Source organism: Primulina tabacum, chromosome 2 (assembly GCF_025594145.1).
Source record: "Primulina tabacum isolate GXHZ01 chromosome 2, ASM2559414v2, whole genome shotgun sequence".
NCBI lineage: Eukaryota > Viridiplantae > Streptophyta > Magnoliopsida > Lamiales > Gesneriaceae > Primulina > Primulina tabacum.
Window position 1 is genome coordinate 28,513,849 of NC_134551.1, and position 14,386 is coordinate 28,528,234.

Here is a 14,386-nt window from a genome sequence, read left to right on the forward strand (position 1 = left end):
GTAACCATTAGTCCTTATGAACCGGGACAACATTGAGACTCTATATGCTAGCATTGCACTTTGACTTGTTTACCGACTCATATGGAGTCATCAGGTGGCAGGGTTGGGTGTTTTGTCGAAACATATAGGAGTCGATGCATTGTAGTCGGGGATTCACCGCTTACCTTCGGGTATGGATATCCTATGTGTATGTAGTTTGAAATCTCTGATCAGAGTATGGTGGTAATTAAGAAAAGGGTTTCTTTGATTACACCATCGATGCAACTACGACATGACACATAGTATCGATTCTTTGACAGCTCTCGATATACCAATAGTTGTCGAATCGGTAGGGATATATGAAATGAAGGGACCGTACTGTACGCTAACCATAATTAAATGGTTCTTGCAGGCACTATCATTTGATACCTAGGGAATCATGTAAGCGATGCTGCTAGGCATTTGACATGATTGGTTGGGCACTGTCAGACTTATGTTCTGACGTTCTTATTATCAAGGAGTTGATAATTAAGAATGGAACAATTGGAGTATGCTCAAATAAGGACATGTTTAGTCCGAATCACATTAAGATGTCAACCCACGGCTAGTTGTATCAATGAACCATTGAGGGCCACACAAATGTTAACTTTCTAGATCCCGTTGAGAAGTAAAAATAGTTCAATGTGTTGAACGGCTTATAAAGAAGTTTATAAGCGCAAAGAAAATTAGAAGTATGACTTTTATAAGGGGAATGTGACTTTTAATTTGAGGAAGTGTTCCTAAATTAAAAGTTGACCAAACAAATAATGTATTCGAAAATTGTGAATTTCATAAACATTATTATGGACTAAATTAAATTAATTCAAGTGTTGAATTAATTAAACACTAGTGGATCTAGTAGAGTCCAAATAATTAAATTAATTCAAGTGTTGAATTGATTAAACAACATTGGGCCTTGTAGAGCCAAATTAGAAATAATTATTCAACTAGTGGGCTTGAGTAAAATCAAGTAAGGTTTAAATGGTCTCAAATATTTTTGAGACATTTAAATAAAAGTCCATGGGCTTTGTAATTGTTACAAGCCCAAATAGAATTGCATGCATGAAAGGTGAATGGTTGGAGTCTAATTTTTCAACATCCAAGGCATGGCATGTACATGCTCACTTTTACTTTTTCATACAAAAAAAAAAAAAAATTACACTCCTCCCTCTCTCTTACAAGGTTTTTGGCCGAAATTTGAAGACATTTTCCATCAATTTTGTTCTTCAATTTTTGAAGAAAAACATTCCCTTCTCAAAGAAAAATGCTTTACATTTTATAGTGCAAGTGTAAGGTTGACCTTTCTTGTTGGTGGTGGGCTTGATTTTTAGCAAGGTGTGCTCTTGGAAGCTTGTAGATCAATCTTGCCATTGAATAGCTTGGTTGTTTGACAACTAAGTTGGAGGCATCATCAATCTTTTAAGATTGATAGGTATAATCTTTAAACATCCTATGAATGTCATTTTATGTTTTATTGTATTTGCTACACACTATAGTTTAGGGTGCTCGATTTTCTTGCTAGAAAAATAATTTTGAAACTTCCGTTGCGCAAGCAAGCACCTTAATCGATCCTCTTTCAAAATGATCTTAAGCTGGGCTGGTGAAATCAGTTGACTCTTCAGTTGAACTGATTTCACTCTCGTTCAGTTGAACTGATCATCTGGGTTTCTTCATCAGTTGAACACTCATTCAGCTGGCCAGGATTCTGAGGTTATCCTGCTGAACCACCTATCAACTGGACAATCAGCTGGACTGCTCAATTGACGTAACAGTTAGACTGATTCAGTTTGTGCGATCAGTTAAGTCTTCAGCTTGCGATGTAAACAGCTCGTGAGTGATCGTAACTGCTGCACAGTAAGGTAGATTATAATAACAAAAATTAACAAGTTTTGTTATCATCAAAATCAAGATTGGGAACTTGAAAAGTTCCAACAAATCATTTCCAGAAAATCGACCAAAAATTTCGCAGCACTCGAATTTACACCAGACAACTGTTCTGTGTTCTAAATTTTTTTTTCCATGAGCAGTCACAAGAAAAGGCTATATCTCACTCGTTGCTTGCCAAAAAACTACTAATTTACTGTCAAATCGAAGACAACACGATGTATTACATTTCATATGTTGAAGGTATTACCAGAAAATCAACCAAAAAGTCACAGCACTCGAATTGACAACAAACAACTGTTCTGCGTTCTAAGAGCAAAACTTTCCTTGAGCAGTCACGTAAAAAAGGCTATATCTCACTAGTGCCTTGTCCAAAAATTACGAATTCACTGTCAAATCGAATATAATTCAATGTATTACGATTTTTGTGTTGAAAATATTTTCTGAAAACCAATTGAAATTACACAATACTTGAAATGACATCAAAAACGATTTTTGAGATCTAAAATTTGTTCGAAATCGTTTCAAAACATATTTGCTCAAACTTTACACATAATAACCTGAATTTTCACGCATAACATACATCGAAATATCTATTATGACAAGATCAATGCATTGAATAAATATTATACATGCCTTTGATCTTTAAAGTTACCGAAACGACGATACCGAAGCGGAACGAGTGCGAGGGTTGATCCGGAATGATTTGCGACTCGATTTCTTGCTTCAATCTGAATGTAAAGTTGCTCGGAAAATTCGAAGAGGGAGGGGCTGTTGGGGTAAAGCTTGGAACCCTAGAAATTCTTCAAAAGAAAAGGAGTGGAAGCCAAAGAGTTTTTGGGTGTGTGTGTGATTTCTTCAAAAGAAAAGGAGTGGAAGCCAAAGAGTTTTTTTGGGTGTGTGTGTCGTGTAAGTGTAAGCCCAAAATCACTACACGTAAAACCATGCATTTATTTAATTGTTAAATTCAAGTTTAAAATTATTTTGAGATGCATGATTTATGAAATTACAATATTTTAAATTATTTATGTTTGTATGACTTTAAAGTTTTAAAAGATTTGTCACTTGTACATTTTATTTTAAATTAAGATATGCTATTTAAAGTTAGAGAAAGGTTAGTATTTTAATTAGTTGTTAATTATTAGTTAAGCACAATTTTATCCCCTAATTATTAAAAACATACGCACACACACTTACACACAACACATACACGTTAAAACATACATACACATTTCCTTGCCTCTTCATTTCCATTTGTTTTGAAGAAAAGCTAGGGTTCTAAGAACCAAGTGCAGCCGCCCTTCCCTCTCCAATTTTCCAGCAAGTTTTCGTCACTTTTCTTCAAGTTAATCGAGCCACTAATCGTTCCGGATCAACCCTCGCATCTCTCCCGCTATGGTATCATCGGTTCGATAACTTTAAATACCAAAAGGCATGTATATTCTTTCGTTTTTGCATCGATCTTGTCATATTAATAATTTTGATGTTTATTGTATGAAAAACATGTGAATGTTATGCAAAAGTTTGAAAAAAAATAGTTGGATCGATTTTGAAACATTTTTGGATCTTAAAACTCAAAGTTTGCTGTCATTTTAAATACTGCGACTTTTCGATCGACGTTTTTGGGTTTATGGGTTATGTTGCGTTGCTTATGATCCGTCGTTTTGGAGACGTTTGGGACGTTTTGTGGAGTCGAGTCAGTGCCATAGTGTCCTAGGATGAGTCTCAAGGCATTGTTCACTGTCCATTTAATCGAATTTGGAGATATTAAGCTTCTAAGTCACGGAGTCCAGTGCACTCGGCGCCCGAGCGGTAATGTTTTACCGCCCGAGCGCCACTCTTTCTGTCCGAGTGTAGGTTTCCAGAAGACCTGGCGCTCGAGCGGTAATATGTTACTGCCCGAGCGTGGCCCCATCTGGAATAATGTTTGGTTTCCACTTATTTTCAAGTTCAAATAGTGAGTTCATGTCTTTTATTGTTGGAAATGTTCACACATCATTTTAGAGATTGTTCGGGGTTTGATGTCATGGGTTAGTACGATGATTAAACGAGGTCAAGTCCCGAGCGATCTAGAATGTCATAAGCTATTTATTTACTTCGGTGGTGAGCGCGATTACCTAAATCTAAGTTATGAAAGTTAAGTACTTGAAATGTGTTAGTAGGTGCAGCAGTGGCCCCAAGAGAGATCCAACGAATCCCTCAAGGCCAAGTAAGTATGTTCGATGTGCAAAAGAAAATACTTTTAAGTTTTTGAGGTATGCAAAATGTCTTGTGACCAAATTATGAATGAGTTTAGAAGTCGGTGAACGTGGCCGAGGACCTCTCCACCCCGGTAAAGCATGACCGGGTTTAGATCAGGATTGGAAAGCGGTAAAACATGACCAGGGACCAATCCACTCGGTAAAGCATGACCGGGGATCTCATGTATGTGGCAGTGGATTTTTCCTGTCAGCCCAGTATTGTGGTTTAGTCTGATCAGGCACATTTATGTATGGGTCACTTGCTTTGAAACATATCTCTATGCAAAATGATGAAGTTTATGTATGTTCAGGTATGTATGAAGCAAGCATGTTTATGAAAAGTTTTATGATGATGGCACGTCTATGTCTAAGCTACTACGTTCAAGTTTCAAGTATGTTTATGCTATTACATTCAAGTTTCAAGTATGTAGACTCTACTTTAAAGTTTCATGTGGTTTTATTACGTATTACTTGTTATATCCAGTTTATACGTGTTGAGTCTTTAGACTCACTAGACTTGATCGATGCAGGTGAGGATGAATTTGAGGAGACGAGGGGTAGGGACCAATGAGCCGACTTTGATTGATCAGGAGGCTAAACCCGAGGACCGCCCATGTTTTTAAGAAATTATGATGTTTCAAATACTCTTATTTCACGTTATTGTTTACGATATTTAAACAAGTATTTTTAGCAAACTTTATTTGCGATCTTTTCGTTGTAAATATTTTGAATGATCAGCTTATCGTTATCAAAATTTGAAGGTTTATATTTAATTAAGAAAATTTTTAATTTTCCACAAATTTTAAAGTAGTTTAAAAGTACGGTACGTTACAGTTGGTATCAGAGCGGTGTTCCTATAAAGGGTTATGCCTACTGCCAGCTGCGAGAAGTTCACGAAGTCACACCTCAAATCTGTAAGTTTTAAAGTTTTAAATTATTTCATGTAGTAAGCATTAAGTTATTATTTAATCAAGTACATGTTTTAAGTTTAAATTAAGTGCATCTTATGATATTGATATGATGTTCGTGCATGTTGGGTAAATGTTGGAACAGTATGCCTCCTAGACGTATGGTTAACCGTGAAGCAAGGGAGGAGGACAGAGAGGCTCGAGATGAAGAGAGGGTCACTCCCCCTCGCCCAACTCCTAAAATGCAGGCACAAATGCTTGTAGGTATGACTCAGTTCTTCGCACAGTTTGTGGGGAACCAGGCTGCAGTGGACACAGGGGCGAGGCCCAGACCAGAGGCTGTGTATGAGAGGTTCAGGAGGATGGACCCAAAGGAGTTTTCGGGAACCACTGACCCGATGATAGCCGAGGGATGGATTAAATCCATCGAGGTGATTTTTGCATTTATTGAGTTGCAAGATGTAGATAGGGTCAGGTGTGCCACATTCCTTCTGACAGGGGACGCCAGACTGTGGTGGGAAAGTGCATCAGTGTTAGTGAACTTGCAAACACTGACGTGGAATGGGTTTAAGGACGTATTCTACTTCAAGTACTTCACTGAAGAAGTACGCTTCCGTCTGACCGAGGAGTTCATGTCGCTGCAACAGGGAGACATCAGCGTGGCAGACTTCGTCAGGAAGTTTGAGAGGGGATGTCACTTTGCGCCCTTAATTGCAAATGATGCCCGGGAGAAGCTGAGGCATTTTGTGGATGGGTTGCACCCGATCTTGCGCCGTGATGTTCGCGTTGCTTGTCCTACGAGTTAAGAAAGTGCCGTGTCGAGAGCTTTGGCGGAAGAGCAGGACCAGAGGGACATCGAGGTCGATAGGCAGGGCAAGAGGCCCTATCAGGCACCTCAGCAGCCGCAACAGCAGCGACCTCAGTTGTGGGGACCCGAACCTAATTTGTCTTCTTAATCATCATTATGATCAATTAATTAATCTGGGTCTAAATTTTTTTTTCTTTAAATTACATAAGTGTGGAACATATGATAATCAATCTGATATACATATCAACAGTAAAGTACAAGTCTTGTGCAAAGTAAATTTATCTCAAACTACGATTTACAACTAAACATCAAGTGTTGTAAACCAAAATCTACTTCTAAGTCCGGATCTCCACGCTAATCTTGATTTCTCATCCTCTTGTGACCCTGATCCTGTCCTACCAGTTGTCATGCATACATACAAACACAACAACAGCCGGATAACTCCGGTGAGAAATACATTCTCAGTATAAACAACGTATACATGCAATCATATAAACAGATATAAAAGCATGAAACAGATATCAATAACATGTATCAAAATCTGAAAGACATGAATCGCTATAAAGCTGTAAATAACATCTTGACTCGTCATCTCAGACTCGACTCATCTCTAATCTAGGGATCCCGGTCCTGGACATTGGCACACATATCGAATATCAGCAATAGAAGTCGATATGCTCCTAAGCAACATCGATATAAACCAAACATCCAGTGTCTTGGCACATCCGCCAAAGACTTGGCACCTCCGCCAATGACTAGGCACATCCGCCCATGACTCAATACAAGCTTTGCTATAAATCCATAGACTAAGCATATCAATCTCATGAATTGCAAACATCAATGCAATAACATAAAGTATGTGATTTGGGAAAACTCAAGTCAGATCTAACTCGAGTTGTATCTTCCCGGTTCAACATTGATTTGTACCTTTCTCTTGTCGATATGACGAAGTCGAAGTCTCGAATTCGAATCTGTCAATACTCAATCTGGCAATGACAATATCGAGGAGTACAATATCAATATACAACCCAATCAATAGTGGATATAATCAGAATTCAATCTAATTCTATTTCAACCGCATAACGGCACAATCTCGATATACCCAGTAATAAATAGATATCAATCTCAACAACTCATAATCGATAACAAACTCAATCTGATATCAAATCTGTATAATCTCAATCAAATTCAATATGAAAAATCATAACAATTTCATACGGTATCCGTTCTTCGATCTGATTTCAATTATACGATGACTAATTTCTCAGGAACACATAATATAGATCAAATTATGATTCCTTCGACATCTCAATTTCAAACCATGCAGGAATTGAATAAAACTTACATCTTGTTAAAGCTCTTGGCACGAGGAGTACGGTACTGAACTCAGATTAAAATTCTACTGGACGGATCTTGTAAAATCTAAATTCTTATGCTTTAAAGAACTTCGAAGATTCTTAGGAGCTTTTCTCGTTTTGGTTGAGTTCGTCTGAGGAGGAATGAAGAATTTTTATACAACTTGCATAGAAAAGAAATATGGCTTCATCTTTGTATTGCACGTCTCGCACATATGCGCGACCTTCCTCGGCGCATATGCGCGAGACCGATTGGTCTCAGTATCTTTCATGTCCTCAGCTCGCGCATATGCACGTCCCCTTCCGGCGCATATGCGCGAGGTTCTCTGCCATACACATGAAAGGGGATCGGTTTTAGGTGTTCTAAAGCGCAACGGAAGTTCAAAATTTATTTTGTAGCAAGAAAACCGAACACCTCATGTACTAGGATGTGTAGCAAATACAAAAATACAAAATATGACATTCATAGAGTGTTTAGAAGATATACCTATCAATCACAAAGGCTTGATGATGGCTACAACTTGCTCCAACCAAGTTGTAAACAACTTGGCTCTTGAAAGGATGAATTTCTACAAGCTTTCCTTGAGCACACCTTGCTCAAAATCAAGCCCACCACCAACTAGGTAGATCCCCTCATATTTTACACTAGAAAAATAGGAGGATTTTTCTTTGAGAAGTGTTTTCTCCAACAATTGAAGAACAAAATGAGGGAGAATTTTTGCACATTATTTCGGCCAAAGGGGGTGGGGAGGAAGAGTGAATGAGTTGTCTTGGTGTATGAGAAAGTTAAGACCACCTTTTGCATGCCTTGCAATTTTTTAATAAAAAATATTCCCCAACTCTTCACCTCCCAAGCATGCAATGTAAGTGGGCTTGTAACATTTACAAAGCCCATGGACTTTTATTTAAAAATCCCAAACATATTTGAGATCATTTAACATTTACTTGATTTTACTCAAGTCCACTAGTTTAATAATTATTTCTAATTAGGCTCCACAAGGCCCAATGTTATTTAATTAATCCAACACTTGAATTAATATAATTATTTGGACTCTACTAGGTCCACTAGTGTTTAATTAATTCAACACTTGAATTAATTTAATTTAGTCCATAATAATGTTTATGAAAATCACAATTTTCAAATACATTATTTATTTGGTAAACTTTTAATTTAGGAACACTTCCACAAATTAAAAGTTACATTTCCCTCATAGAAGTCATACTTCTATTTTTCCTTACGCTTATAAATTCCTTTATAAGCCGTTCAACACATTGAACTATTTTACTTTTCAACGGGATCTAGAAAGCTAGTACTTGTGTGGCCCTCAATGGTTCATTGATACAACTAGCCGTGGGTTCACATCTCCATGTGATTCGGACTAAACATGTCCTTATTCGAGCATACCACAATTGCTCCATTCTTAATTATCAACTCCTTGATAAAAAGAACGTCATAACTCAAGTCAGATAGTACCCAACCAATCATGTTAAACGCCTAGCAGCATCGCTTACATGATTCCCTAGGTATCAAATGTCAGTGCCTGCAAAAACCATTCAATTATGGTTAGCGTACAGTACGTTCCCTCCAACTCATATATCCCGACCGATTCGACAACCATTGGTATATCGAGAGTTGTCAATGAATCGATACTATGTGTCATGTTGTAGTTGAATCGATGGTGTAATCTATGAAACCCCTTTCCTAATTACTACCATACTCTGATCAGAGATTTCATACTACACATACATGAGAACACATAGGATATCCATACCCGAAGGTAAGCGGTGAATCCCCGACTACAATGCATCGACTCCTTTATGTTTCGACAAACACCCAACCTTGCCACGTGATGACCCTATGAGAGTCGGTAAACAATTCAAAGTGTAATGCTAGCACATAGAGTCTCAATGTTGTCCCGGGTCATAAGAACTAATGGAGTACAACCATAAACTAGGATGTTTCCACTCGATAAGTGAGAACCACTTGGAAAGTCCTTTATGGAGGGTTGTTCAGTGCACTCTATAAGAAGCACCTATCTGCATGTTCGGACATCACAATGTCCCCTACCAATGAAACATGGTACTCACATCGTAGATACTAGTCTCGAACTCGAGCGGCCTATATCCTTCTTAGCGGCGGCTGAATCGACTAGGAACTGTTTAGAACTTACAGTATTCCAAATATGAGTTTCATGATACTCATCATATGAGCATATCATATTCTTTAAACTATTTGTATATTCAAGGACTTTATCTATACAACTAGCATGGGTATACAGATAAAGATGTGTCAAAACAATAATTTCAAATATTATTAAAATAAAGATTGTTTATACATAGAGTTTCAACATGAACCCTCGGCCAACACTTGGCTCGACGGACACCTACTCTAACAACTCGTGCATATGCGCGGGTCCTGATCACGCATATGAGCGAGGTTCTCTGCCTACCTCGCGCATATGCGCCCTGCTCGGTCGCGCATATGCGCGAGGGATTCAGTCCTCGCACATACTTCAAATCTTCTTTCGTCTTTCCCGGTCTGATTCTTTCCGTCTCTAATCACATCAATTCATAATCAATAATCGCAGATTAACAGAATAAAAATCTCGGGCATTACATTTCTCCCTCTCTAAGATCTGATTTCGTCCTCGAAATCACAGGAAATTAAATCAGATATCAAATCAGATACAAGAAGGAGATATACAGAAGCTAAATAAATAGACTCACATCAATGAAATAACTCTGGGAATTTCTGTCACATGTCTGACTCAGCCTCCCAGGTAGCTTCTTCAATGCCATGACGACTCCACTGAACTTTCACAAGCGGAATAGTCTTCGTTCGGAGCTGCTTTTCTTTACGATCGAGAATCTGGATCGGCTTTTCAAAATAGCTCAGTGTCTCATCAAGTTCTTCCTCATCTAGCTGAATAATATGATATGCATCAAGAAGATACTTCCGCAATAAAGATACATGAAAGACATCATGTATTTCAGATAAAGAAGGAGGTAAGGCGAGTCGATAGGCACGATCTCATATCTTCTCGAGAATCTCATAAAGACCAATATATCGTGGAGACAACTTCCCTTTCTTGCCAAATCTGACAAGGCCTCTGAAAGGAAAAATCTTCAGAAATACTCTGTCTCCTGCCTCAAATATCAATGGTCGACGTCGAACATTGGCATATTTGGCCTGTCGGTCTTGAGCTGTTATCATTCTCTGACGAATCAGCTTCACTTTCTCAGTCATCTCTCGAATCATATCAGGCCCAATCTCAGGTACCTCAAAAATATCATCCCAATAAAGAGGGGATCTGCACATCTTGCCGTACAACGCTTCAAACGGTGCCATCTCTATACTCGTCTGATAGCTGTTGTTGTACGAAAATTCACAAAGTGGCAAAGAATCTTGCCAACTAGTGCCAAAATCTAGCACTACAGCTCTAGGCATATCCTCTAATGTCTGGATAGTCCGCTCTGACTGTCCATCTGTCTGTGGATGATATGCGGTACTCAAGTGCAATTTAGTACCTAGAGCTTGCTGCAAATTGTGCCAAAAGTGCGAAGTAAACCGAGGATCACAGTCTGATACAATCGACTTCGGCACTCCATGCAATCTGACCACTTCTCTAACATAAATCTCTGCCATCTGGTCATGTCTGTACGTCATCTTGTACGGAATAAAACATGCTAATTTGGTCAATCTGTCAATCACGACCCAAATCGCATCACAACCTCGGGAGGAACGTGGTAGCTTTGTCACAAAATCCATAAAAATGTGATCCCATTTTCATTCAGGAATAGACAAGCTGTGTAACAAACCTCCTGGTTTCTTTTTTTCGGCTTTCACCTGTTGGAAATTCAGACATTTTGATACAAACTCTGCAATATCTACTTTCATTTGTTTCCACCAAAACGGTCTTTGCAAATCATTATACATCTTTCTGCCACCAGGGTGAATACTAAATCGACTACTGTGCGCTTCTGACAATATCTGTCATTTTAAATCTGAAACATCTGGCACAACAAGACAATTATTCACATACAGTAAATCATCAAGTACCTGATATTCTGATCGATGCCCTGCTCTGACCATCAAAATCGAATTCTGAACATTCTGATCACTTTTCTGCGCTTCTTTGATTTTCAAAATCAATTCTGGTTCGACTTGAATAGTATATAATCTCAAAGGTTGATAATCTGTATCAAATACTAATCCAGACAAACAACAATCTTCAATCAAATTCGAAACACCAATCGTCGATAAGGATAAAGAACATACCTTTTGACTCAGTGCATCAGCTGCTGCATTAGATTTCCCCGGATAGTATTTGATTTCACAATCAAAGTCTTTCAATAAATCCAGCAATCTTCGTTGTCTCATATTCAATTCTGACGGTGAAAATAGATATTTCAAACTCTTGTGATCAGAATAGATTTCAAACTTCTCACCGTGTAGATAGTGTCGCCATATCTTCAGTGCAAATACGATGGCTGCCAATTCAAGATCATGAATTGGGTAGCGAGATTCATGTGGCTTCAATTGTCTTGAGGCATAGGCAATAACATGCCCTCTTTGCATCAAAACACAACCCAATCCTCTGTGAGAAGCATCGTAATAAACAACAAAATCACCAGTACCTGATAGAATAGTCAACACTGGAGCACTGGTCAATCTCTTCTTCAGCTCTAGAAAGCTGGACTCACACTCTTCAGACCAAACAAATGGTGCATTCTTCTGAGTCAATTGCATAATAAGTTTAGCAATACTGGAGAAATCTTTAATGAATCGATGGTAATAGTCTGCTAAACCCATAAAGCTGCGTATCTCTGGCACTGAAGTCGGTCTAGGCAAGTTAATCACTGCCTCAACCTTGCCAGGATCAACAGAAATACCATTTCCAGATATAATGTCCAAGAAATACAACTTGCTTCAGCCAGAATTCACATTTAGACAGCTTTGCATACAATTTATCTTTTCTCAGAATTCTCAATACAGTTCTCAGATGCTCAGCATGATCAATCATATTTTTGGAGTAAATCAGAATATCATCAATAAAAATAATCACAAAATAATCAAGATATTTCTGAAATACACGGTTCATCAAACCCATAAATATAGCCGGAGCATTTGTTAAACCAAACAGCATGCAATAAACTCATAATGGCCATACCTGGTTCGAAAAGCTGTCTTCGAAATATCAGAATCTCTGACTCTCAGCTGATGATATCCAGATCTCAGATCGAACTTGGAATAGACAGAAAAACCCTGCAACTGATCAAATAAATCATCGATAGGAGGCAAAGGATATTTGTTCTTTACCGTAGCCTTGTTCAGTTGCCGGTAGTCAATGCAAAGTCTCATTGAACCGTTCTTTCTGATAAACAATACTGGAGCACCCCAAGGCGAAACACTCGGTCTAATGTAACCCTTGGCCAGTAAATCTTCTAACTGCTCTTTCAGTTCTTTCAGTTCAATCGGTGCAATTCTGTACGGAGCTCTAGAAATCGGAACTGTACCTGGTACCAATTCAATGTTTAAGTCTATATCTCTGACTGGAGGCAAACTCGAAATCTCATCTGCGAAAGCATCAGCAAACTCAGATGCCACTGGCAAATCAGCCAATGATGGGCTCGATTTCAGTACATCAACTGAATACACAAGGAATCCCTCTGCTCTTTTATGTAATAATCGAGTCATAGATAATGCAGTTATCAAAGGAATTCAAGATCTACAACCCTTACCGTAAAATTTCCATTCATCAGCCATATCAGGTCTGAATCTCACAATCTTCTGGAAACAATATACGGTAGCTCTGTACTTGGTCAGCATATCGATACCAATAATGCAGTCAAAATCAGACAACCCAAGTACAATACAATCTAACTCAATCTCATGCCCGTCATACTGTAGCATACAATGTTTAACAGACGTCACTGATACAAGACCTTTCCCCAAAGGTGAAGAGAAAAATACTACAGCAGATAATGACTCAATAGGCAATGCATGAATCAATGCAAATTCCTCAGAAATAAATGTATGGGATGCACCCGTATCAATCAATACATAAGTAGGATAACCACATAAAGAACAGTTACCTGCAACAACATCATCTGGTGCTTCCTGTGTCTGTTCTTCAGTCAAAGCAAATACTCTGGCCTGCTGCCTCGGAGGCTGGCTAACAGTTTGGCTTCCTCCTGGCCTCTGCTGTGACTGAGTAGTAGTCGGTGGCTGGAAGGAGTGAACAGCAGCTGATCGTCTATCAGTCTGAGCCACTGATCCAGATGACTCTGCTCCCTGGGATCTCTGGAAACCTCTCTGTGGACATACTCTCGCAAAATGTCTTTGTTGTCCGCAAATACGTCAACTACCAAATACTCCTTGGCATTGCTCTGTGGGATGTCTCCCTCCGTAGGTTCTGCAATAGACCCCTGTACTACTCTGGCTCTGTCGAGAACCACTGAAGCTAGAGGAACTGCTCCCAGGCCTCTTGAATTGCTTTCCTCTGGCTTTTAACTGATTTTTCTTCCCACCACTGCTACTGATGTGGGGACCCGGACGCTAATTCATATCTTAATCATCTTTGGGAATAATTGAATCAATTAAGATAAACAGGGTCTAATTTTTTTTTTTAAAATACAAGTGCTGAAACGTAATGTAATCAATCTGATATATATATCAAAAGTAAAGTACATGTCTTGTACTCAATACATTAAAATCAAACTAGGGTTCAACTACCATATATCAAGTGCTGAAGCCTATCTACTTCTGATCCGGATCTCCACGCTAACTTGTCCTCTGTCATTCTCTTCTTGACCCTGATCTTGTCCCACCTGTTGTCATGCACACATACAAACACAACAACAGCCGGATAACTTCGGTGAGAATATAATCCCAGTATAAACCATGAAAACATGCAATCATATAAAAACATATATAAAAGCATATAACAGTTATCAGTAACATGTATCCAATCCGAAAACATGAATGATGTAACACTGTAAATAAACTCGTGACTCGTCATCTCAGACTCGACTCATCTCTAATCTAGGGATCCCGGTTCCTGGACATTGTCTCATATATCGAATATCGGCGATAGGAATAGATCAACTCCTAAGCAAATCGATATAAACCAAATATCCAGTGTCTTGGCATATCCGCCACAGACATGGCAT